General features: G+C 37.6%; 1 protein-coding gene across 4 annotated transcripts in view; it reads left to right on the forward strand.

Annotated features, from left to right (window-relative positions):
* Window positions 1-13,382, forward strand: part of znf469 (zinc finger protein 469) — a 227,596-nt gene that overhangs the window by 20,012 nt on the left and 194,202 nt on the right. The gene's annotated exons all lie outside the window — the stretch shown is intronic.

A 13,382-nucleotide genomic window follows, 5' to 3' on the forward strand; every position in this document is an offset into this window, starting at 1 on the left:
ATACTGGAAGACATATCCCGTGGTTACGGAAAAGATGCAACTCAAATTATTCAAATTATTAGCTTGCATTAAGCAAAGAAAATAACTAAGGAGATTGCTGAATTTACCAAAATTGAGTTAAAAACTGTCCAATGCATTATTATAGCCTGGAAGGATTGTGGTGAACCATCATGTTTAAAGAAATAATGTGGTCGGAAAAAACTCTGGAATGACCATGACTGGAGATCACTTAAACATTTGGTGAAATTAAATTGTAAAAAATTAACATCAGAACTCATGGTTTATTAGTGAATGTAAGAGCATTTCCACGCACACATTGTGAACAGAACTCATGGAATGTGAACTAAACAGTTGTGTAGCCTTAACCCTTCATAGGGCGCTCATAGAAATACTGGGATTCAAAATTTCAACCTTAGTGTGTTATTGGAGAACATAACAAGACTTCATTACTTTTGTGAAATTTTTCAATTTTTTTATTATGTAGAAATAATAATGAAGTTACCATATTTGGTTCCTTACACATAAGAAATAAAAAAATCTAACAAGTGTATATATAAAAACTACAAGAAATACACATATAAGGTGAAAGGAGTATGTATTTTAGAACCTTGGACCATCATAAGTGCTGATCCAGACCCCTGTCCACTTCCACGTTATCCCTTTGAACATCATTCCTTACATTAGTTCCATTACTTCATGGTACCTAACAAAGCAGGTACATTCACTGTTCATGCAGAGGTGGACCTTACAGACCCTGTAGACCACATTGGACCTGAGATCATTGACTCACTGTCCTCATTATAACTGGTGTTCTCACTGTATTGTAATGTATGCAGAAATTACCAAAAATAGTCACTTGCCCGATAAAGAGTTCAGAAAAGCACTTATCAGTGAGGCTGATTTAAAAAAAACTAAAAAACCAAAAAAGGCTTTTAAATTTCATCAGCATAAAATTAGGTTTCAGTGGAAAAAGGTCATGTGGTCTGATGAGTCTAGACTGACCCTGTTCCAGAGGGATGGATGGATCAGAGTGAGAAGAGAGGCAGGTGAATTGATTATCCATCATGCTTAGTACCTACAGTACAAGCCCGTGGAGGCAGTGTTATGATATGGGGTTGGTTCAGGTGGTCAGGTCTGAACCTAAATATTCAGAATGACCAGATCTGAACATCAGTAGACCTTTTCCTGTGGTGTATTCCAAAATGATAGAATTCATCACTTTCAAATATGAGTTGACCACCAGAGCCACAGACCCCACTGAGAACCTTTGGGATGTGATGGAAGAGACTTTACACAGCAGTCTGAAACTCCCCATAGCAATAAAAGACCTTCTCCAAACATTAATGAACATTGTGCCTCATAAGATAATTAAAGGGATGCCATGCTGAATGTGTATTAAAATTAAAAGCTGAAGGCAGATCAATAAAATATTAGAGTGTGTGACTTTTTTGTGGCCAGGAAGTGTATTATAATTATATTGAATTTAGAATGTGATAGATTGTGTATGTATGTGGTATTTTTTGGGTCCTAATATCAGTTGCGCATTTTTCTTAAGAGGAACAAAAAAATTAGGCTACCCATTTGAATGTTAACATGTGTATGATGCATTAGAAATGGTATCAGATAAAGGTTTGGATGATGGAATTGCACGCATGTTGTCAAAGCCGGTTTGTAATTTCTGTGGCATAATTGGATTACATACACACACATACACACTCTTCATGGAAAATATTGGGCTTTCAGTTATTGTTTCAGCTGTTGTTTTTCTGGGGCAGAGTGGTTATACAACACATATTTTTAATAGCAGTAACAAAACAAGAATCTGGTGCAAAAGTTTAAAATTTTTTCTGGTTTTGTGAAATCAATGTAGACCCAAAATTATACATGCAGGGTCAAAAAATTTGCATCACAGCATCCACATATAATATTGACTAAGTGGTGATGAAAGTTGCAAAATGTCCTTTAACTTGCCGAGGCCTCTTCACTTCCTCTTAGTGGCCATGACTGATTACAACTGGTAGCTTCTTGGTTTCCAGCAGAAGACATTTGTTAGCAGTCTGCAGTTCTGAGAAAAAGGATTGGAGGTTTATACAAGTCTGGAATTTCTCTTGGAGCCATTTTTAAACAACTGGAGAGTCCAAGATCATCAGTTAAAACAATACATGTAAGAACAAGTTATTGGCAAGTGTAGCCACTTCTCAAAGGTCTGGAAGAAAACCCAATGTATCGCCTTCATCTAAGAGGAGCTTGGATGGTCTGGATGATGGGGAACAGTCCAGGATCCATCATGGTGCAGGCCTGTCATCGGCTGGAGGCTGCAGAATCATGTGTCACTGTCAACAATTAAGCACATTTTATGTCTCCATGTCCAGTGGGGCTGTTGTTCACTAATGAATCTCCTCCAAAACCAACACCTTCAAGCTCGACTTAAGCGTGTAGCTGATCATGCAGATGAGTAAAAGCCTTTTGGAGGAGTTTTATGGTTAGAAGAGCCAAATACTGAGTTGTTTGTCCACAATGACTAGAGGTTTTTATTTGTTTGGAGAAGTGAAGGCGCATCACGCACTGAGTTGATTTGCCTGTCAGTGGAGGTGGAGTGGATGGAATAATGAAAAAAGAGGAACACCTCAGTATTCTTTACCATAACCTCAACCTATCAGCTAGACAGCTGAAACTTGGATGCAGCTGGGTGTCCCAACAGGACAATAACCTTTGTAAAGCAGACTAGCATTAAACATTTTTTTTTTTAGGAATAACCTCCCCATAGGAAAAGCAAGGTCTTTTTTGAAAATATATGGACTGTTCTTAAAAGTCACATCCATGCAAGGAAATAAACAACAAACATAACTGAATTCTACCAAGAAAATGGTCAAATATCAAGTGGGAATTCTGCTTGAATCTTAATGGCTTCTGGTCAAGGTGTAACTTGCAAAGGGGCTTTTAACAAAATTTTAGATGTGCTGTGTATATAATAAGTTGATACTGCAAAACCCAATATTCATTTTAATTGTCCACCAAATACTAGCACAATCTTTCCACTCTAGCTAGAGTCATAAGAAGTCATGGAAGGTCATAAAAAGGCCAATATGTCCATAACATTCATAGTAAATGGACTGCACTTATACAGCACTTTTCCACAACTTCATGGTGTCCAAAACGTGTTACAGAACCTCAAATTCACCCATTCACACACACACTCATACACCAATGGGTGGCTGTGGACAGTTGGAGCCAGGATTCGAACCACTGACCCTTTCGGTCAAGCCATGATCCGCTCTACCAACTGAGCCTCAGCTGCCCAGCTATGTATGATGAATTTATGTATGTACTATGATGACTGGCATGTAACGTCATCACAATTCCCACACTTATATGGGATCTTTTTTCTTTCCATTGAGTAAAAAAAAAAAACTATGGCCTTAGGAGAGAAGGAGCTGTGCAGTGTGAGCCAAGGAAATTTATTAGAAGCTCAAAAGAGGGGATATAAGAGATTAATTTTTGAGGGATTTATGCAGAACAAGGAGAGCTGAGGGACTTTTTTTTCTTCATAATTTAACATGCCTTTTCTCATTCAAGACAATTCAAATTTTGCCAATTCACAAAGACTCTAACCCCCTACATTTTGTTTTCTATGAATAGTATTTGGGGTTAAAGCATGCATTTTTAATCTGTTCTTATTTTGGAGTTCTGAGCATAAGTTATAGAGTAATTTATCTTGCTCAGAGTTATCCACAGGGGTTTTTTGCAGCACTTGTTGGAGTTAATCACATACTGTCAGTACAATAAAAGGCTCTCTGGAGTGCTGTGTACAGGAGAAACTTACTGGCCATGTACAACCCATTCAGCACAGGTGGTCTGTGAGGTCAGACTCCTCCACTAGGGGGCAGTAGTCTAGTGGTGATATGCCTAAAGATAGTCTAAATATGCAGTCTGATGATATCTGACTGATAATAGATAATATTTCACATATATAAATTAAATCTACAGCTTTAACACATTCTATAAATATGAAAACATGCTGATATGAAAGCTGTATTATCTTAAAATTAAAAGTGTTTGGAAATAATTACTGACATGTTGTCATGGTTAAGTGATGCCTTGTTGAACTTCACCTCTGAATCCGACTTTATGATTAGTCCTCAAAGAGCCTCTTGTATGCTAACTTATCTGAATCTGTAAATTACTACCAGGTAGGATGTGTGGCTCCCTTTTCTCCTGTTAAAGTCACATTGCTAACAGATTCCAACTAAATACATAATTGATGAAAATAACATGGAGGAAATCTGAAGAATCTGAACAACAGACTCCAGATCAGGAATTGGATCTAAATCCTAATGACCTCAAGGTCTCTGTCAGACACTGTACAGAGAAAAGCATTAACAACAGTGCCTTGTATTGTAGTAAACGGCACAATATTTCTCTTACTAGTTGTCTGATGATATTATTAAAGTTTGCACATTTTCATATATTTGTCCAAGTATAAAAAAGTGCATTTGGACCCTTTGAGGAAAACTTCTCATCAAATACAAACATGTCCTAAACAGTAAAACAAGGGAAATCACTTAATACTAGTATGTGATCTGAGGATAAAGGGATGACATGTTATTTATTTGTGTATCTAATGAGAAAAAAAAAAAAAGACAGATACTAAAATCATACCCTCAGGTCATGTTTTCATTGCTTTATACCAGACTTGAACTGGATATTTTCATAATCATACTTCTATCATTGTATCTTTACAGTGCTCCTGATATGCTGTGAGAACTAAATCTTTTTTTTTTTCTTTTTTTGTAATTCAGTCTAAGAATGCATGAGATGTTGCTTGGGGTGTTAGTGTGGAGTACAAAACCCAGATGATGTAGATTAGTGAAAGTTTTTATGCTATTGCACAAAGAGCTACGATATTAAAAGTTAACATCTGAATAATTGATAAGTAAGTGCACAGGAATAAAGTCTAAAGTCCTTAAAGTTTGAGAGCCTTCGTCTGTTATCCTAGACATGTGTATTTCTTCCGTGTGAGGCTTTGGGCACGTCTCTGAACTGTGCACAGTAGTAATTGTATTAGTGACAGCTCTCCAAGATAACAGGCGGAGCTTTGAATGCTGCGGTGTGGTCTTTGAAAGGGGCGCTTTATTTTAGAGGCCAGTTTCACCTCTCCTCCTTAATGGATCATTACCCCAATGTGTGCAGTGATTTATGGGCTACATTACAAATGCTGGGAGCAGTTCCTGTCTGGGCTCTGACATCCTCCCACTGATTGCCACTATTTGTCCATGTGCACGTGTTGTTTGTGTGTGTTATATGTGTGTGGGGGCACGACAAAAGTGGACTGCTGTAAAGGAGAAAGAAAAAGCACGTCTCTTTCAGTCTGTCTCAGCGTGGGTTCGTGTTTTCCTGTCTGCATGTATTAGACTTGAGCTGAGCGAAGGCCTATTAGGAGCAGCACCTTAGTGTTTTCTCAGTTTTGTTGTAGTAATGTGCTCAGATTTGTGTCTCTTGTCTAAGGATTAGCTTTATCCTGCTTGTCTTGGGCGAGGTTGAACACGTTGCTGTTTGGACAGGTCTGTACTGTACTTAAGCCATAATGAATCTTTGCCAGCATCAGCTCTCAACCATTGACAGACTATTTTGGAAACTGTAGCCTATGCCTGATGCTGTACATACAGATGGGTGACAAATTAAAGGAAAATGACCATAGAGTATCTTAGAAGAACAAGACAAGCATGTGAAGTCAATTAGAAGGATATAACACTATTCTTCTGAAACACATTCCTCTTTTTAGTATTTTTGATGGTGTTAATGTGCAACCTATAGATCTTAAATTTATTTTATTTATTTTATTTATTTATTTATTTAATAGGGACAGTGCATATTAATGAACATCTACAACAATTGCAGCTGTAAATATGCCAGATTGTAGCAGCAGTGCTAATTTCCATCTGTAGTCCCTAGGCAGGTGACAAGAAAGACAATTGACAAAAAGGCAAAATATTGTAAAAGACATTATAAAAAAAAAAACAGTACAAAGAAATGCAAAACATCCTAAAAACACACAGGACAACACAGTGAGGATGATCTACTGATGGTCACAAGCTTGGTTTTCCTTCATCCAATGTTTAAGTTGTGATTTGAAGGAGGCATATGATTGTGAGTCTCTTATGTTGAGCGGTAAACTGTTCCAATGTTTAGTCCCAGTGACTGAAAGTGCAGTTTGTCCAAAAGTAGTGCCCCTGCGTGGCACCTCACAGTCTCCTCGAGCTGTGGCCCTGGTGACCATCCCACTGACAGAGCGGGATTTGATAAAATCTGTCAAGGGAGGAGGGGCAAGTCCATGCAAGACTTTAAATATCAAGCAAGCATTTTTAAAATTCACAAAATTATTAAAATTAAGAAATTTATATTTATCTAAAACAATGCAATGGTGAAAATTAAGTGGTTTTTTATCAAATATTTTTATTATTTTATTTTATTTTTTTTAAAAAGTGATTCTAAAGGTTTGAGTGATGTGCCAGCAGCAAGTGACCAGGAAGTTATGCAGTATTCAATATGAGAGAAAATCATGGAGTGTAAAAACATCTTAGCAGCTTATTAGTTAGCAGCTAATTAGTTAATATCATAGCATATGCACATTACAATCATCTGGAAGAGATCAGTAGCATCATACTGTATATTTCCTTCACATCCTGTTCATACTAATATGGCTGTTTTGGGCTCTTGTTCACACAATCATGGAACTTTAAGACATTTTTAAAACATCTTCCATTTTTTTTTCTTATTTCTTTATTTTTTTATTCATTTGGCAATCATAAGCTCACACCCCAATTCATGCATACATACATACATGTCAGACTCCATCACAACATTTCAACCAAATTCAAAACCCATCTGTTCAGTCTGGCATTTTCACTTTGACTGTACACTGCAGTTGTTTTTAGGTTGATGTTTTGTTTTAATTATGTTTGATTTTGTTATTTTATGCTTTTTATTGTCTGTAAGGTGACTTCAAAGGTGCCACCAAATAAAATGTATTATTATTATTATTATTATTATTATTATTATTATTATTATTATTATTATTATGCCCATTGTTTCTTCAAGTAATAAATGTAGCACATATAAACTAATTCCTTTAGATTTGGTTATCCTTGCCTATTAAAATGTCCAACTTCAAGGGCTTACAAATGCTGCCTCTCAACTCCATGAATACACAAAAGCATCTGCTGTATGCGTTATTATACACAGTTGTCAGTTGTTTAAAGTCCACCAGTAATCTTTATCAGTTCAGAAAAATGTCTGGATTAGTGTCAGGTAGGCTGTAATCTGTCACCTGTCTGTGTAAGTGTATGCATGTGTTTATAGACTTATCATTACATGTATTATATTTGTTGATGTTACATGATAAAGTTAATATGGTTGCACTTGTAATAGTTTTTTTTAATGTGAACTGTTTGCATATTTTGCATGGAAAAATGCATCTCAAAGGTCATGTCATTTATTTGTGTGGGTTCTTTCCACGTCAACACAAGCAGTGATATGAGAGGAAATAGCAGGTGCTCAGTGAGCTTGTATTAAATTGTTTTGCATAGTTATATATGCGTGTGCCTGCTGTCTCTTGTCTGTCTTCGTATGTGTGTATGTGGACCACCCAAAGCCTTTGAGGTTGTAACAATAACAGGTCCACTTCCTCCCAGTGATATGGCAGGGGTTCCAGTCATGGGTCTACAGACGGGACAGGCGTTATCAGTCCGCATCGTAGTAACAGCCACTCCAGTGTTTGCAGGACATGTTGCAGCTGTATGGAAGGTCATTCCCTCTCCTGGTGCTTTTATCTACAAATGCAGACCTCATAATATGCCATCACAAGCCAATATTTAGCAGGAGAAGTGTAGTGTTCTTGAAAAGCAGCAGCACATCAGTTCAACTCAGTGTGTTAGTTTATCTTCCAACAGATGTGCACGCTTGATGTTGTAATTAGTCTTATTCTGATGCTTCTGTAGCTAGATATTGTGTTTTATGAAAATCTTTTCTGACTGTTTAAGATTATTTCTCTACTTTTTTTTGTGTTAACAACTGCGTAAACAAATTCCTCTGGTTTGAGAACAATTTCATTTTTGTGATTCCTCATTCTGTGATTCTTTCTCCTCCTGGTGTGCAAAAATACACTGTGGCAATTAATATGATAATATGTGTGGTGGCATAATTTTTTCCAGGCATCACTGCGAGCCATGTTAAATTGAGGTCTGAGTGAGGTTTTAGCTGGAAACACTGAGGACAGGCCTAGTACAGTATGTCTCTGTCAGTGCTTGGCCAGTTAAAGAGGGAAATAATATTTGTTTTTTGGAGAGAAGAACGCTTTGCCCACAGAAAGAATTATTCTTATTTGCCCAGATAACTGTGTACAAATTCAGCCCTGTTCACCTTAGCATGGTGTTTGCTTGGTGAGGCGAAGCGCAGGTTTATTACGGTGCTTCACCACGTCTTCGGCTGCATGAAGGTCTGGCCTTTCTCGTCCTCACCATGCAGCTAGAAAACAGCCCTGCAAAGACGAGCAACACGCTCACACATAATGTATGAGAACCACAAAAACTCTACTGTAGCTTTAGCTTGTTGATTTATGATACTGCATAGTTTAGCCTCAGGAATCAAGTGCAGGCATTAGCATTTGATTCAAAGAGAATTCCACTGCCAAGCTCCTTATGCTTTGAAACACTGTTTTCAGATTACCCTCCAAATTGTTTTCTGAACACCCCGACTCGTATAGGCTGTTTATGTGAGAGACGCTGATTTATGGTGTTAAATGACAGTGGAGAACTCATCTGTGGTTAAACAGGGTGCAATATACTGCTTAGATGCCCATGGCTGCCAGGCCTTCAGTCTGTCTAGACGGGGTAAACACCAGACTTTATAGACCTGCCGACTGACGATCATTGACGACTGGGTTTGTGGGATATGAAAGGCCCGGTCAGTTAAAATGATTGACAGCGAGGAGCATTCTTGGTGTGTGTTTAGCATGAGGTTGGGATCTCCTGAGGTGGTGTCATGCCTGTATGGCTGGTGTAAAGAGCCTTGAGTAAAGAGAATGGCTCCTGCACAAGCTGTTATGAAATGATCAACACAAACAGTGCTCGTAAATGTCAGGTGCATTGGGATACAGTGATATAAAAGGCATTTATCTCTGCTGTACTTCTGAGTTATGAGAAGAACCTTTCTCACAGCCAACAATAACATCCACAACATAGCTGATGAATCATACTGGTTTGAAGGCAGATAACAAAGACCCTGGGACCTTCCCAGGAAAGAGAGTGTTGGTTTTGATTTGCTCTAAGATCCCCAGATCCCACGTCTCCCTTACTGAGCTTGGTTGTGTGGTTGCAGTGTGTATTTTCTGCAAATTGGGGAAGGTGATGGTAATTATTCTTGTTGTTATTTATGTGTTTTGCTTTTGGAGTTGCTGTGAGCTCTGGCAGATGCGAGTTCCCTCAGGGCACCATGAACACCTCATCACAGCCCTGCTGGATAACTGGTATCCATACTGTTATAATTATATCAGTAGAGATTCATAGACACATAAACTCATATAATCATCCACCCACACCACTTTCTTTTACAACTTTTGAACAAAGTTATCATTGTTTAATAATGTCTTCATTGCATCTTGTTGCAGCTTTGCTCACATTTACTGTATTTGCCGTATTTCCAGTAGTATCATAGTTGTATGCTGTATAGTACTGCTCAGTAATAGCACGGTGATAGCCAGGTAATAGTTTGATAGATACTTATAAGTGATACCTCACAATTACCAAATTAAGAACCAGATCAGAGTTTGACAATGGGCATATATGGACAGTGTTAGTAAATTTATTCAGGCCTTAAAGACTTATAGTTATTTTTGTGGTGACTTCCAAATGAATTTTCCTTTATATTTCACACTTTCCTTGTAATTTGTCACCATTTATTAAAATACAATTCTCTGCATTTTGCTTTTTTTTTTTTTTTTTTGGCAAAATCAGGTATTATCCTATATTTAATTTACTGATTTTGTTGATGTTCAGAGTAAATTTGAAGGTTATTGTATCAAATCATAGAAAACTGAATAAAAGGTGACATTAACTGAACATAAAAACATCTTTCTACAACCACTATCATCTGTCAAATTACATGATTTTACTTGTGATTTAGTGTTGCAGAAGTTGATTGTGTTTCTACTTTCAGCGCGTAGCCTCTGAACGTCCAAATAAGACACATGTGATGCTACTGAAAACCGGAGAAACTGCATTTTACTTGAATTATAAATCAAATCATTGGCTGAAAGGTTATTAAATATATGTGACCATTTGATGCTTTCAGTTACTGGTGGCTATGTGGGTTTTATACAGATAACAGAGCAAAAAAGAGGAAACAATTCAAGATACCAATGAATCAATTATATGGGTTAATATAGGTTGACGTTTTCACAACATTATAGGAAACTAGCAGTGTAATCTACAAAAAAACATCTACAAATCTAATCTACAAAATGTACAAAATCACTACATTCAATCACTACACTACAATCAACACATTAAAAATCCAGGAAGTCATAATTGGTAATAACAGTTTCATTATGGTGAAATCCATTATCATTACCCCAGCTATTAAAGTGCTGTTACTGTTATCTAAAAGCAGAAGTGCTGCCATTTAACGTGAGTCCCTCAGATGAACTTTTTTTTGTTCAGGGACTGTTGTGCATTGTCTCTTTCCTCTGCCGCAACAATGTCAAACCGATGTGCCTCTGTGTTATTCACTGTTTGATGATACACGTTGCAATAATATATTTTTAAGTGGCTGATTGGAAAAAAATGTCCCATCTATTTTTAATGGTGTGTTTTAAGGATGAATAAGCAAATCAAATGCATCCTGGCACAGACAGAATGAGCCAAGAAAATGCTTTGGTTAATCAACATAGTGCCAAGACTCTGCTTTAGTGAGTCATTGTGTAAGCAATAGTTCTGAGATCAGTATCAGATTTTAACCACATTTCCAGAGGGATCCCATACTTCTTTGCACCTACATAGAGTCTAAGGATGTAGTAAACTGCTTATGTCTTTCTGCAGCCGTTTCTTTCCCATTCCGTGTGGACAGATATATCGCAGTCCAGGATCAGTTTCAGAGAAATCTCCTTTCCTGTCGTTTGCCTCCCTTTCCCTGATGGTGCTTTGTATGCCAACTTCACTTTGGGTCTGACTGGTGGGAAGAGGAAGTGAGAGTTGAGTGAGGAAAACAATATGTGTATGTGTATTTAAAAGAATGAGTGGGGGCACTTTTTCTATACTTGGAATAGGAGTCTCGAGTTAGCACATTGTGGTGACAGAGCTATTAATGTGATTTTTCTTTGGCTGAAGGTGAGCAGGTTCATTGCACATTGTGGTTCTGTCTACAGTAGGGCCTGTAACGCTTGGAGTTGGCAGCCTTTACAACTTATTTTTGTTGCTTGGCACAAAGCGGCAAGCCACAGTTTTATGTCAGGTTAATGAAGATTAACTTGACAGTTGTGTGCACAAGAATAGTGAATGAAAGAATGAACCCGATGATTGCCGTATTTTTACATTCTCATCTCTGCTTAACTTCCTGACATCTGCAGCATCGTCAGATGTTTATTTAAGATCAGATGGAGTTTTTCAGATTAAAAATGTCTTCTGTTCGTTGGTAAAATTTACCAGACATGACAATATGTTTTTTGTCCACAAGAGGGTAGACACCAGCACTCATTCAGGACTTTCTTCTCTGCTGAAGCGCTGAATGAGATGCAGTAAATGACTGGAGACACACAGTAAAGGACATGAACTGAGAGTATTTGCATCTTCAGAGTGAGTTCCTTTCACTCCTGTATGAAATAAAACTCCTCAAACACTAAGTGCACAGTGCAACCCTTGCTTCCTCAAGCTGCACATGCATAATTGCTGCTCTTTACCTCAGCACAGTGGGGTAAGGAGGACTGGAAACTCAAGAGGACCCAGTCATTACCTGCAAGGACCTAGTTATTATCCCATCAGTGTCACATAATCTTTTGTCATTTCCTCAGTGGGTCAGCCTTCATGCCCTTAAGTTGCACACACTCGGGCAGCACTTCCACATTAACAGACAATTATATGATTAATAGTTGTCTTTATGCTTCATTAGAAAGCAAATGGCACAGCGAAAAGAAGCGTTATCTATTAGTAACAGCTTTCAGCTTTACTCAGCCAACCCCCTGTATGACAGCAGGAAGGGAAGTTTGGACAGAGTCGGAAGTCATCACTGTTACACAACACAAGAAATCCAGACAAACGCTCTCAAATCAGAGTCTCTTCGTTAATTATGTTGATTCAAACAAACTGTCATCATAACCCTCATCAACAATGGAGGAGATATGAAAATTTCCTCATTTTTGTTTTTCAGGCTTGAGTAGTATTCAATTCTCATTGGTTGGACCATTACATGTAAAAGTACACAAACTGAAATTGGGAAATAATGGTAAATGATGTGAAGTAAACATCTCTGTTAGATGAATGGGTTTTAGCAGCAGGGGACTTTTTGGGTAATTTAGTAGCAATATTTATGACTGTGTGTTTCCAGCATCATGTGGCTTCTAATCAGTTTGTGTAATGTCTTTTTTAATGAAAGCCATGATAACAAACACACGCGTGCATGCACTAAAAGAGTGAAAACAGATTTGCTTCAGTATGGATTCTTATGCTTATATCCATTTGGCTTAAACAGCTACACAAGTAACTCCAGTATTATGTTTCTAAAGTTTGCTTCAATAATGTAACAGACACAAAATGTCATGTTGAAACAGACACCACAAGATAGTATATGCAATAAAGTATTATAGTAAAAAAAGGCTATTATACTAACTGAATAAACAGTTCCTGTAGGGAGTGCAGACCTTTGCCAAAGTAGCTTAAAGCAGCTTATGATTTTCATCACTAATTTTTCTTCAAATTTATAACACCTGAGTGATAGCCTCCTTATCACTAATCCATAACTCTTCCCTCACGGTGAATAACTTTGAAGTGTATTCCATCACGAGGCGTCTGTTTGTTTACAAACCAAACTGAAACCAAACCGTCATTCGGGCCTTTTCGGAATTCTGTGTAGCTGCAGTATGCCCACAGCAGCAACAAACATGGAAACGGCTTCATTGCTTCTTGCTGCTGCTTGTTAACACGTTAGCAGCAAAACTACTGGTTGAATTCATACCAAATTGTGTTTATATATTTCCAGTGACCCAGAATAGATGTCATTACATTTTGGGAAAAGTAGGTCAAAGTTCAAATTTTTGATGATTTTTAACCCCTCCCCCCATTTACCTATAATGTCTATAAAGACATCAATTAGGTTTCAATTTACTTCAAACTTGG

Source organism: Sphaeramia orbicularis, chromosome 6 (assembly GCF_902148855.1).
Source record: "Sphaeramia orbicularis chromosome 6, fSphaOr1.1, whole genome shotgun sequence".
NCBI classification, from domain to species: Eukaryota; Metazoa; Chordata; class Actinopteri; order Kurtiformes; family Apogonidae; genus Sphaeramia; species Sphaeramia orbicularis.